This window comes from Belonocnema kinseyi, chromosome 5, assembly GCF_010883055.1.
Source record: "Belonocnema kinseyi isolate 2016_QV_RU_SX_M_011 chromosome 5, B_treatae_v1, whole genome shotgun sequence".
In the NCBI taxonomy this organism is placed as follows: Eukaryota; Metazoa; Arthropoda; class Insecta; order Hymenoptera; family Cynipidae; genus Belonocnema; species Belonocnema kinseyi.
This window is the reverse complement of record NC_046661.1, coordinates 40,828,773-40,842,061: the sequence shown is the minus strand read 5'-3', so window position 1 is coordinate 40,842,061 and position 13,289 is coordinate 40,828,773. Positions and strand designations below refer to the sequence as shown.

Sequence of the window (13,289 nt, the reverse complement as noted above, 5' to 3'; positions counted from 1 at the left end):
TAAGCTACGTCAGTTACTAGGTTTTATGACATTCTGGGGCGTAGTGGAGGAGGAGGGTTAACGCAAAATATTACATGACACATGGATAATATAAATGTGAGTAACAATCTTTTAAATTTTGGAAAAAATGAAAATTAGTGTTTTAATATTATAAGTATCTAAATATAGAATTTACATTCCTTTCCTTATTTTCCCCTTTTACCCCATTTTTCAAAAAGAACTACTTTTTTTTCCACTGCTTTTAAGAATTTTCACCTTTTTCTCGTTTCTTCACTTAAGTGCGGACTGAATTAATATCACCCAATAAGAAAATCCAACTATTTTTCGTTGAAACTTAATTATTTGTAAATCAAAAGCCTATTCCCCGGTGGACCAAAGGATCCAAAAGCAGCCTCTACAAAGAAACCTTTATGATCCTACTTCGTCGATCTTCGGTTCCGTCTTAAAAAACTCAACAAAAAACAGCAAGATGAACTTTTAAATTCTTGAAATTCAGATTCTACGTTAAAATTTCCATTAGAAACTCACGGAGTAATCGCAATACTTTTTTTCTGCAACGTTAAAATTTTTTAAAATGTCAATAACTTTTGCTGAAGGTGACTTGAAGCGCATCCATAATAGGTCAAGTAGTATGTTGGGCGCGAAGTTTAAAAATAAAATTCTCTCTCACTTGCATCGCACCGTTGTTGTCTGTTCCTAAAGGATACCGCCTTCGGCCAATGTAAATGACAGTTATTTTATTTTTTTAAGTTTTTAACGCTGCAATAAAAAGAATTGCGATTACTCCGTAAGTTTCTAATGCAAATTTTAACGTAGAATCCGAATTTCAACAATTTAAAAGTTGATCTTGCTGTTTTTTGAGGTTTTTAAGAAGAAACCGAAGGGGGACTCAGTGGGTTCTTTAAGGGTACTTTGTAGAGGCTCCTTTCGGTTCCTTCGGTCCGCCAGGGTTGTTACATTATTAGGTTAAAATTTATCTTTTTTGATCGAAAATATATTATTGGTTTTTTAGTTGAAAATCTACGTATTAAATTTTCCATTGGTGAGGCCATTTTGTCAGATTTTTGTACCAATACACTAAAGAGTATAAAGAGTCTCGATAAAGGCCGTTTTTTTGAAAAAAATTCTATTTTGCGTGTCAAAATTAAAAGAAATATATTTCCCTCGATATCATCGTTGTCTTAATGGGTCCTACTATTCAGCGAAGCAGGGAGCAGACAAGTCAGTTTTCGAGCTCGGACTTTGCTTTGAGCGACCCTAGCGAGACAAGAAAAAACCAGCATCCGTTACGCTTTAAGTCTGCAGGTAATGAAACGCCCACTATGACCGACAATGATTCATTCAAGGGCGAACACACCATATACGAAAACTAGGGGCCCCTACCCAAATGAGAAATTGAATTCCCAAAAGGTATACGTTTCGGAAGCTTACTCCTAAATCAGTACCATGTACATAAAATTACAATGTACAAGCTCTCTGTATAAAAAAGCAAATTGTATAACCATGCAATATATCAATAATCTGTGTCGCCTAATTTCCTCTGAAAAAACATATGCATCTTTACACAAGTCAAAGGCTGTCTGTAATAACCGGTTATAGCCCAGTGGGCATACTTGTCTTAAAGTCATCCTAAAGACGTGTTTTTGTGAATGTCTTTAGGCTTTTACAAAAAGACGTCATGAGGTCGTAATAAAGATGTTCTAATCTAGTCCCATAAAGTATATCTTAAAGATCTTATCAGTACGACTTAAGGATATCTTTAAAAGGTCCTATGTCTGGCATTTCGTCGTCTTAAGGATGTCTTGAAAGGACATCCAGGGGACAATGTCGTAAGGATGTCCCTAGGACATCTTTGAAACGTCTTGTATGAGATGATCATTATTCGAAATCAACCCAAATTCAAAGTATTTCTATATTTTTCGCCACAAGATTTGAATGCTTAAATGCTCTGAAATATTGCAAAAAACTGATTGAGACTTAATTTTTAAGATTTGTTTTTTAAAGTGCAACTTAGAAATATTTCGGCTATGAGATTTCTCTAAGTTTTATTGTGAAAATGTTAACGAAATCAAAAACATCCTCTAGAGTAAGCCCGAAACTGTTCTAAAAGTGGAAAAAAAGTTTTATCATAAATTTGTAAATTACATGGAGATATGATAAAGTCATCATAAAGACACCATGAAGACATCGTATGTGATTTCCGTTCAAAGTTTAAGTTCAATACGCATAGGAGTTCCACTACGTCACGTGTGATATATGAAATGCCACAACCCTAAAATCCGTAAAGTGGTCTTTTTTAGGACAATGATGAGTCCCTTACTAGGATTACCTGAAAAACTATAATATACAGGATACATTACGATTTGAATTAGGAAATTCTGCTAAATCAAAAGAATCAAATGTCTTTAATAAAGTACTTTTAAGGAATGCGCGCTCACGCCGGCGAATTTCAGTTTGCGCATCTCATCCTAGCCGCACAACGACTTTTCGTCAGTGTTGCTCGTTGCTGCCAGGTCGCATAGTCGTCATCACTCTTCTCCCCATCATTGTTTTCGTCAAATTCCACGTTTTGAGACCCTCTGTATCCGAAAAACAGGTTTTTACTAATGTGTCTGTCTGTCCGTCCGTGGATGTTTTTTTTTGTTAGCACGACAACTTTCGAAAGAATCGACTGATTGGATTTCCTTTGATAAATGCTTTTACTATCTTAAAATGAAGTTCAAGTTCGTTAAGCAGCCATTCTGGATACAAATTCAAAAAGTGAGCATATTTTGGAAATTTTTAAGACCACTTTCTTCATAATTCAATCATTTTCTGTATGGATATTCAAGTGATACTTTTATGAGGGACGTCTTTAGTCACAACTTACAGACATCCTCAGGATGTTATCAAGGATGTTCTGAGGACAACCTGCGAACGACCTCAGAATGTTATCAAGTATGCCCTGAAGACAACTTACGGACGTCCTCAGGATGTTATCAAGGATGTCCTGAGGTCAATCTACGGACGTCCTCAGAATGATATGAAGGATCACGGTGTGCCTCAACGAAATTTAAATGGGGGTGACAAGATTATTGGATTGGTTTTGTGTAAAATCTGCCATGGTCGGTTTTCATCAAATCTCCAAGTTTTAAGACTCTCTAAGTCAGAAAAAACTATTTTTATGAAGGTGTCGGCCTATTGTCTGTCTGTAGTCTGCAGTATTCTGTAGGCACAATTTTCGAAACCCTGTTTTTTCAGATTTGGAAATTCTATTTACGGTTGTCCATAGTACTTTGAAACACGAACAATTTATTCATGTGACTTTTTTCAATAAAATCAAAATTGTCAGAGTTATAGCATTTTCAAAATCCTAAAAAGCAAACGAAAATTAACATTTTAAGCCAAACAACGCATGATATGAAAAAAGTCAGAAGTAAATAAATGCTTCTTTCGGGGAGCCTGACAATGTTATTATTACAACTTTTTTTAGAATAACAACTTTTGAAAATTCCATGTATGGTTTTCGTAATACTCAGGAACACGAACAATTTATCTTAACGACTTTTTTCGATAAAAGCAAAATTATTAAAGTTATAGCACTTTCAAACCCCCAAAAAACAAACTATAATTAATATTTTAAGCCAATGGACGCACGACATGAAAATAGTCGGTAGAAAAAAGTGTTGTTTTTTTAAAGCCCTACAATATCCCATTGGGCACACAAGTCCTAAACTTGTCCTATATACGTCTTTCGGCGGACGTTTTAAGTACATCCTGAGGACTTTCTGAAGACATGAAAAGATCCAAAGGATGTCTTAAAGACGTCAAATCATATGACATTGAGGAACATTCTAAGGAAGTCTTTAGGACGCCCCGGTGTCCACTGGGATTATTCTGTTTCGACATTGAATTTCATACTCTCAATAGTTCACATTATACTCATAATGTCTTAGGACATATAAAGACGTTTTTAGGATGTCCTTTTGATGTCCTGGTGCACACAGGGGGTTCTTTCACTTTTTAGCGTGAAAAAATAATTATGTCTCTTATAGGTCTTTTTGGGGCGTCTTTAGGACCAGCCTTGCGTACATGTTAGGGACAACTAAGGCCAGACATAGAACGTCTTTAGGACGTCCTAAAGTTGTCTTTATAACAACCCTGGGACTTAGACGTCAATGTCCAAGAATGTCCCAGGACATTTAAGGACGTCCTAAGGACATCTTTAGGATGTTCCGGTGCCCACTGGGAGGAGCTTAATGATCCGTTCTTTTGACCCTGCGAAAGCTTGTAGCAAAAGGTTTCAAATTCTAATTTTTCAAACATGCTTTGAAATATGAACTTTAATTTCACCAGAGGCGGCGGTACCCTAGACGACATAGGGGACAATGCCTCCCCCCCCCCAGAATTCGAGCAGGAAGGGGCAATGTATTAATTTGCGTGGTTAATTCATACTACGAAGAATTCACACTTTCGTGTTGCACACACTACCTGAAGTTCTGGAAATCTCGGCACTCCCGGCAATCCCAATGAAATCTTAGCACCGTCTATGCGAATTCGATTAAAAGTGTCGAATTCATAGTTTAAAGATTGCTAGATTTCTCAGTAAATAGCCCTTCAGAAATCATTGAAATCTGTATAAATTCTTTTGAATCTATACGAAATCTTTAAGAAATCATTGAAATATTTGTGCAATCCTTAGAATCTTTGTGAAATCCTTCTGAAATCTTTGCGAAGTATTTAAAACATTTCTAAAATATTTGGTTATATTTGTGAAATTATTTAAATCTTCGAAAAAACATTGAAATTTTGGTTTAATGTCTGAAATCCATCTGAAATCTTTGTGGAAAAATCCAAGAATTTGTGAAGTATTTTAAATTTATCCGAAATATTTTTAAATTTTTTCAAAATGATTGAAATCTTTTGGCAATCTTTTGAATCTTTGGAAATCTTTGCGAAACCTTTCTGAAATCTCAATATCTTTGTGAAATATTTTAAATATTTAATCATATTTGTGATATTATTAAAATCTTTAGGAAATCATTTCTACCTTTGTGAAATTTTTTGAATCTATCTGAAAGCTTTGTCAAATATTTGTGAAATCATTAGAAAATCATTGAAATCTTTGTTCAATTTTTTAAATCTATCTGAAAGCTTCGTGAAATAATTAAAGTACTTGTAAAATCTTTTAAATCTATCCGAAGTCTGCAAAATATTTTTAATCTTTGCCTGGTAAATTCTGAGGAGCACCTGGGGTTTTTACGGATTTTAAAATTTCTTGAAGAATATGTTTGAGGGACGTGGTGAATACTCTGCAGTACCAGGGAGTAGCCTGCTGAGTGGCCCTAAACCTCGTAAGAAAGATCTTTGATCAGCGGCGGACTGGATCTATGAGCGCAGGGTGGGAAGCATGTTTGGGGGCGCTTTTTTAACAAACAAACAAAAATTATAAAAAAAAGGTGGACAGCAGATTACTTACTTTCTAATCCCCCCCCCCCGTTCACACAACCACATTGACTTGGATGGACAGCCACATCCATTTATTTTGGAATTGTTTTCAAAGAAGCAGCTAAAATGATTGAAAAAACTTTAAGAATTGATTTAATTTAACTCGTGACAAAAAATTAAATTCCATCAATTTATTCAGTCTTAATCGTAGAAATAAAATTATTTTAAACTATAGAAGTCGATTGGATTCAATCGCTCAAAATATAGTTAATTCTGATTGCTTCAGTTGTTTTCAATAAAGCAATTAAAACTACTGAAAAATGATAGGAATTGATTCAATTGGATTCGAGGAAAACTATTAAATTTTACTAATTTATTAAGTTTTAATCGTATAATTAAGATGATTTAAAACTATAGAAATCGACTGGGTTCAATTGTACAAAATATAATTAATTTAGATTCTTCAATTGTTATTAATAACGCAATTAATTGATTCTCATTCCGACAATTATTTTCTATAATGTGAGTAAAGTTATTGAAAAGTAATAGAATTTGATTGGATTCATTTATAAAAAATTGATTGATTTTCATTCATTTTTATTAATTATTAAAATATAATTAAACTTTATTTAAAATTATTCGCATCAAGATGATTGAGATATGCATTATTATTAAGTTATCCAATATTTATTGAAAATATTAAAAAATCAATAGAACTTTATTTATTTTTAATAAATTTTATTAATCCATTATAAGCAGGGTGTGTATATCCTTATGTTATGGAACCAAAATATTATTCTACTGTTTTGAAAATTCAATGATAAGTCTTAAACTTATTGTTTATCCACAAAATATTGAGAGATCTGGAAGAATATTTAACTGCAAGTCTCGATTGTAAAAGATACATTTCGTTAATTTGAACATTCCAAACTGTAGCTTTTAACGAGTTTTTTTTTCAAATCCTGTAAAAATTTTCGCAAAACTTCACGCTTGCAAAATACATCTGTAATATTATATTTATACTTATGCATGTTAGGGGTTATATTGCTAGCAATTAATAAAAATATGTCAATAAATGACAGAAACATGTACAATCCGTTCTGGCAAATAATGTATGCTTTATCAATTAATAATCAGCTGATCTAGCAGTTTGGAAAACTGAGAAAAAACTACTGTCGATAATATCCCACTGCTACCAATAGAAAATCTACACGCGTACACGCGCGCCTTTTTGAATACCAGATGAGAAGATTTTTGGTTTTGCCTGATTAATTTTTCAGTATCTTTGTTCATACAAATATATTCGTACACAAAGCTGTTCTAGCGGCGACCAAGTGTCCTCGGGGCGCCACACCAACAGGGGCGAGGGTTGGCGCCCACCCTGAGGGTCCACGCCAGTCCGCCGCTGCCTCCGATCCTTGACGGAAGGATGAAAGTCAAATACATACGAAGCAACAGTAATCTTAGTATTGCAAAATACTATTGAGTTACTGGTATAAATTAGGTTTTCCCGTATTTTTTAGTTATTCAAATAACATTAACTAGATAATTTTTCATTATATTTCATCTGTTTCATAACGTAACAGAACAAAAGTAATGCTGACATTCGTTACACTTCGCGAAATCGATGAGTGAAATAACGAAACTTTTGCTGTGTTCAAATATAAGATAATGTAACGTAACAAAAGTTTCGTTCGGATTTCTTGGAAATCATTGAAATCTTTTTTCAATCTTCGAAATCTATCTGAAAGCTTCGTGAAATAATTAAAGTACGAGGTGTGTTCAAAAAGTAAGGTAACTTTTCAATTTTCACGGGCTACGTACATTCAAGTTTTAAATTTTTTGTTTTCTTATGTTGGTACACTCGTCGCGATCATATGTTCACAGTTTTGACTATATAGCTCGTGTTATTTTTCTGGAAGAGGCGTAAAAGGTTAGAAGGGTTTGGTGTGCTAGGCGATTTTATTATTTCGAAAAAAAATGGAGCAAAGAGTTTGCATTAAATTTTGTGTGAAAAATAGAATCCCGTGCTCTAAAACTCTTGAAATGTTGACAGTTGCATACGGTGAGTCTACTCTGAGTAAGAAAAATGTGTATAAGTGGTACAAGCTGTTCCAAGAAGGCCGAGAGGATGTCGAAGACGAACCTCGCCCTGGATGTTCCAGCACGTCAACAACAGATGAAAACGTTCAAGCAGTTAGAGAGGAGGGTTAATAAGGCCGGTTTTTGGGCCATCTACAGATTGGCCTCAAACATGTTTTATTTTATTCATCTAACTAGGTCTCATAAGCCCTTAAAAGGATTTTTCCTGAGAGTGATCTGATTTCAAGATATAGTCATTTTTAAGTTCGTATTTTACATGGGTTTTCGCACTTTCATTCAAATCATGCTAAGTTTCACATTGGTAATATTGCTCACGCAAGATCATACTTGGCCAAAAAGTGCGCACTTATATGCATCACAACATATGTTAAAGCCATCATTTTTCTCGACGTACTTAGCCTTCAAAATAGGGCTCATTTTTATACTTTATTAGGTTTGTGATCATGAAAGGAGTAAAAATGTGCTACTTTATCAGATTTATTAGCAATAATTTCTATAAAATAATCGAAATAATCTTGGAGACATTTTTCTAAGAAAAAGTATATTAGTTTACAGTCAATCAGAACTTATGGTCGATTAGATTCTAGGCACTCTGCAACAGCCTTATTCGTCAGAATTGGTTTGGTCATCTGAAAATGATGCTGCTTCTCCTTCATTTTCCGACCAACGCGATGCATCATTCACGTGACTTTCGAATTCACGTGAAGGTCTGGGAGTGTTTTGGTTATATCTAGAGTAACCAAGATACCACAGAACACTAGCAATGTGAGCGCAACATCCTACCACTCTTGAACCACTTTTGCACTGACAGTACCAACCACTTATCGGATTTGGTCCATGATTAGTTTCTATCCATAAGTTATACACTTTAGAAGATGTATGCCGAGACTGCATTTGTACTCTTAGAATGCCTTCCTCCTGTTTGTGGACAAGAAGGGAGTACATTCCATCATCAGATAAATGTTCCTCGGTATAAAATTGGTTTTGCTTCAGCTGATATACTCCGAGTGTGATGTATCGCAATTCATCAAGAGTTAACCTAGGAAAATCAGGTAGTGTCTCTTGCGTTATAGGAAGCCACGATGCCCTCCTTTTTGCCCAGTTTTCCTTTTCTGCTCGCTCTTGCAGGCGATTAGGCTGCGAAGCCAATCCCAACATTTGTTCAGCGATCAGATGATCATCGGAATTATCATGAATTCTAGGAGGTCGGAAAGCATTACAAAGGGCACAGACTTTTCTGACGTAATCGCCGATTTACGGGATTTGACTATTTGGAAAAACATCACTTTAGGCTCTCCAAGTTTTTATCAACCCATTGACTGCTTCAACCACCCATCGGACTTTAGTAACGAGCCTTGATTGGTTTGCTTTAATCGTAGTGCGCTGTGATACTTTTTGAAGAAAATGAGGCATTTTGCAAACGAATCCAAGATCTTCTAAAAACTTTAGGCAGTCCCGAAAACCGCGATCGACAACGATAACAGAGTTTGAGGGCATCCATGTACGCAGTTTTATTGAATCTTGTTTTAAAAGATTTTCAAAGATACTAGCGTCGTTGTTCTTGCCATCAGCAAAATACGGACCGAAAACATCCACTATATATCCTGTCGTCGTTACTAACATCATGGGCTTCACCAGATTCCTTCCTTTATGCATAGAATATGTCCGCCTTTGAAAAGAGTAATTGCTACTCTTTTGGATAAACATGTATGTACCATCAGCTACAAGGATACATACATCTTCTCCATTTGCGAATAGCGTTTTTGCCGTTGATGTAATATGGTCCTTAATGACCGACTCGGGTGATATGTGACCTATACCAAGATGATGAGGTACCAAGGAGGACATCAGAGCTTTCCTTGCTGCCGTAATTCCTCTGCCAACTCTTCGTTTTTCTATGCCAAAAATAGTTGATAAAATCGCATTGGACAGACCTGTGCGCAAGTTGATCAACAATAATGCAAGGAACAAACGCACAGAACGACCTTTTGTCGAACGCACTTCAATTGACAAGTACTGTGCAACGTCACTAAATTGATTTTTCGTCAAACCGGTGAGCATATAATAATCTTTATCCTCAATCGCAGATGAATCATCAAAATTCAACCCTGTTTTTCTTGCCTCCTCACGAAAATCATTCAGAAGCTTAGAAATCGACTCAGCGTTCATGTGAGTAAAATCAGAGGTGGCTTGTATAGACGCAACAGCCTCTTTCTTAAGAAAACCATTATCAACCAAATGAGAAGCACAGCATCTCGCTTTTGCAGGAATCAAAATACCAGTATCGACGTAAACCCTCATGCAGCAAAAGGTTTGATTCTGATACGATTATTCTTATGATGACAGACAATGCATCTGGATTGAGAAATCATACATCTTCTTATTGGAAGTTTGATTTTCCTAGCGTCAGAATCTGAAGTTCCATCTTCACTGGAAGATTCTGAATTTTTATAAATCTGACTCTTACCTGGTTCTAAATCATTTGATAAATCATTTTCAGAAGAACTCATCTCTTTTGCATCTGTAATCCGACGCTTTTTAATCGAAAAGCATCGACAACTATCGCAAACCTTTGACTGAATGGTTAAGGAGCTATTAAAAGCAGTTTTAAGAACATTTAATGCCCGTTCATCCTGAAGTACTGATAGATGACTCTTTGGTTTTAAGAATTTGCCGCAACAAGAACACTGTTTTTTCGGCATCATAAGTAGTAATTAAAACTTAATTCGCAAGTAATTATTTCACCTGAAAAAATAAAGAGAATCTGAGACTGATGTACAGAACTATTAAATAATAAGGATTTTAAAAAAAGTGTAGCCTCTCATGCCTTCGAAGAACCTGTGCAAAAAACTTACAATCACTATGAAACTAGTCGATACTGATAAAATAAAACTACAATAAAATAATCTGGAAAAGATGTATGTACGCAGTAATATCACATACAGTGGATAAGAACTCTTTGACAGGTCGAAACGTGGAGGAAGAATGAAGGAGAATATAGCTAAAAGTATCGGCAACAAACGCGAATACCATGTGGAGAGGGAAAACAGTTGTACGTAGCGAAGCGGCAGTCGCACATGAACGATAGCGTTTTGTTTCATATTCCACTGACTTTGGTTGATTTTAATCTCACTCCTCGGTTTTTCATAAAGTATAAAAATAAGCCCTATTTTGAAGGCTAAGTACCTCGAGAAAAATGATGGCTTTAACATATGTTGTAACGCATATACGTGCGCAGTTTTTGGCCAAGTATGATCTTGCGTGAGCAATACTAACAATGTGAAACTTAGCATGATTTGAATGAAAGTGCGAAACCCCATGTAAAATACGAACTTAAAAATGACTATATCTTGAAATCAGAACACTCTCAGGAAAAATCTTTTTAAGGGGTTATGCGACCTAGTTAGATTAATAAAATAAAACATGTTTCAGGCCAATCTGTAGATGGCCCACAAACCGGCCTTATTGACCCTCCTTCTTTGTTCCAAAACTGCTTAATTTTGATCAAAAGATCCACAGTCATGAGGCACCACAGTCATGCCTCAGCCTCCATATTCACCGGATTTGGCCCCCAGTGACTTTTTTCTTTTCCCAAAACTGAAGAGACCCATGAAAGGACATCGATTTTCAACGATTGAGGAGATAAAAACTGCATCGCTGAAAGAACTCACGGCGATACCACAAAATGATTATCAGAAGTGATTCGATGATTGAAAGAAGCGTTGGCACAAGTGTATTATATCTGAGGGGGATTACTTTGAAGGGGACAACATGAAATCTTTCCAAAATCTTTAGAAATCTTTGTGAAATATTTTAAATATTTGACAATACTTGGGAAATTATTGAAATCTTTGTTTACACAAAAACTGACCATGATTTCGAAAATCGAAACAAGATATTCGTAATGAGGGGATCTTTTTTTATACCTTTTGAACAAAAGTTATATCGGGGATCTATTAATGCATGAGGTCGTGTTACTGGCGACTGTATCAATTACAAAGATCTGTGTTGAATCGTGAAATCAGGGGGAGGGGGGGGGGGGTAAACTCTCTCCTTGTTTGTAGATGCTCTAGCAATTCTATACCATTTTCTTCATCATGCGTGACTGGCCTTATCAGAAGTAAAAATGTATCAAATAAAGCTAAAATGGCAATACATAATTCTACGAGTATATTTGTACCGACTGTACTATGTTATACGGTAGCGAGAAATGAACATATCAAGCAAAAGATAAGAGTGAAATTAACGTAATTGACATGAGATTCTTGCGCATAATATGCGGGGAAACTCTGATGTACAAAGTGAGTAACGAGATAATTCTCAAAGAATAGGGGACAGAAGAGACGCTAGTAGACACATGGGAAAGAAATCGGTTAAAATGGTTTGGACATGTTAAGACAATGCCAAATAAACGACTAACAAAACAATTGTATCAAGGTAACGTAAATGGCAGCGTGCCCAGAGGCAGACCGCACAAAGAATGGTTAGAATGTATGAATAAGACCCCAGTTAATAGAGACATAAGAAGCCACAGAAACACGAGAGCCTGCATGAAAAAATGCATGGACGTAAAAGAAGGTAGAGAAGTATGCCAGGACAGAAAAGTATGGCGGCCAATAGTTAATAAAAAGAGTGTCAGCAGAGTGAATGACGCCTGAAACAAAATACCTTGGATACTAATGGAACCAAGTGGGGAACCTCACATGACGAATTTGTGAGGATCTTCACTTGGGGTGATTGCTAGAGAGATTGATCAGCAACTTGGGTCTGAGCAAACTAAAAATTCTATATCCCTTCCTCACATTACTCCCTTCCCCACCGAATGAGCCACGCCTACCTCTAAAGGGAAATGGCTTACTGTTGTAATAATTATATTTATTTTAATTTTAAATAAACCTATAATAATGCGTTATTGGAACATTTCCGAATTTAATGATACAATTCTCGTTGGAAATGCAGTTCTTGCCTTTTAGTTATTGTTATGGACAATATCACATACAAGGGGACATAGAATACTGTCAGATTAGCTAAAAGAAGGCCATTTGGTAGAAAAAATTAGTAGGATTTCTATTTACTTCAACAAATACACGTGCTATGAGTTTTTTCTTTAGAAATAAAAATTCCAAACCTTTCTGTATTAGCTGTCGCAGGGCCAACACAACGTAGCGCTACCCAGTAAGCAAAAAATTAAGGATGTCCTAGAGACGTATTTGGGACATCCCTAAGACGTCTTTTATAACATGTCTTTTAGTCATCCTAGGGATACTCTTCAAACGTCAAATGTCAGTACAAAAGATTTCCCGGGAACGTCCATAACTTTAAGAAGTCCTTAGGTCATATTTAGGACATTGGTCGTCTTAAAGACGTGGATTGGCCTGACATAGGACGTCCTAGAAACGTCCCAAAGACGTTCTTGGGATTTTCATATTTTTGTGCCCACTGGGTAGACTTATATAACCGGTGATTACAGACATACCCTGAGTTGCGCAAACATGTAAAGTTTGTATACAATGCAAATAAATCTGTTATTTTTCAAAGGAAATTGGTCTTCTAGCTTTTGTATTCTGTGCAGAAATTGCCCAACTTATTCCCAAGTTCCGATCTGGGACCGATCGGATTTTCTATATGTGACCGCAAGGGAGCAGATGGTGTGGCTCGCGTCCGAACCACGTCGGGTTGGGTTAGGTTAGACAAGATTATGTCAAGTTTTCTGTTGTCATCGTAATATTGTTTTGTTTATATCGAACTTAAAATGCCAA

General features: G+C 35.8%; 1 protein-coding gene across 1 annotated transcript in view; it reads right to left on the bottom strand.

Annotated features, from left to right (window-relative positions):
• Positions 1-13,289, bottom strand: part of LOC117173979 (O-acyltransferase like protein-like) — a 184,231-nt gene that overhangs the window by 725 nt on the left and 170,217 nt on the right. The window lies entirely within an intron of this gene.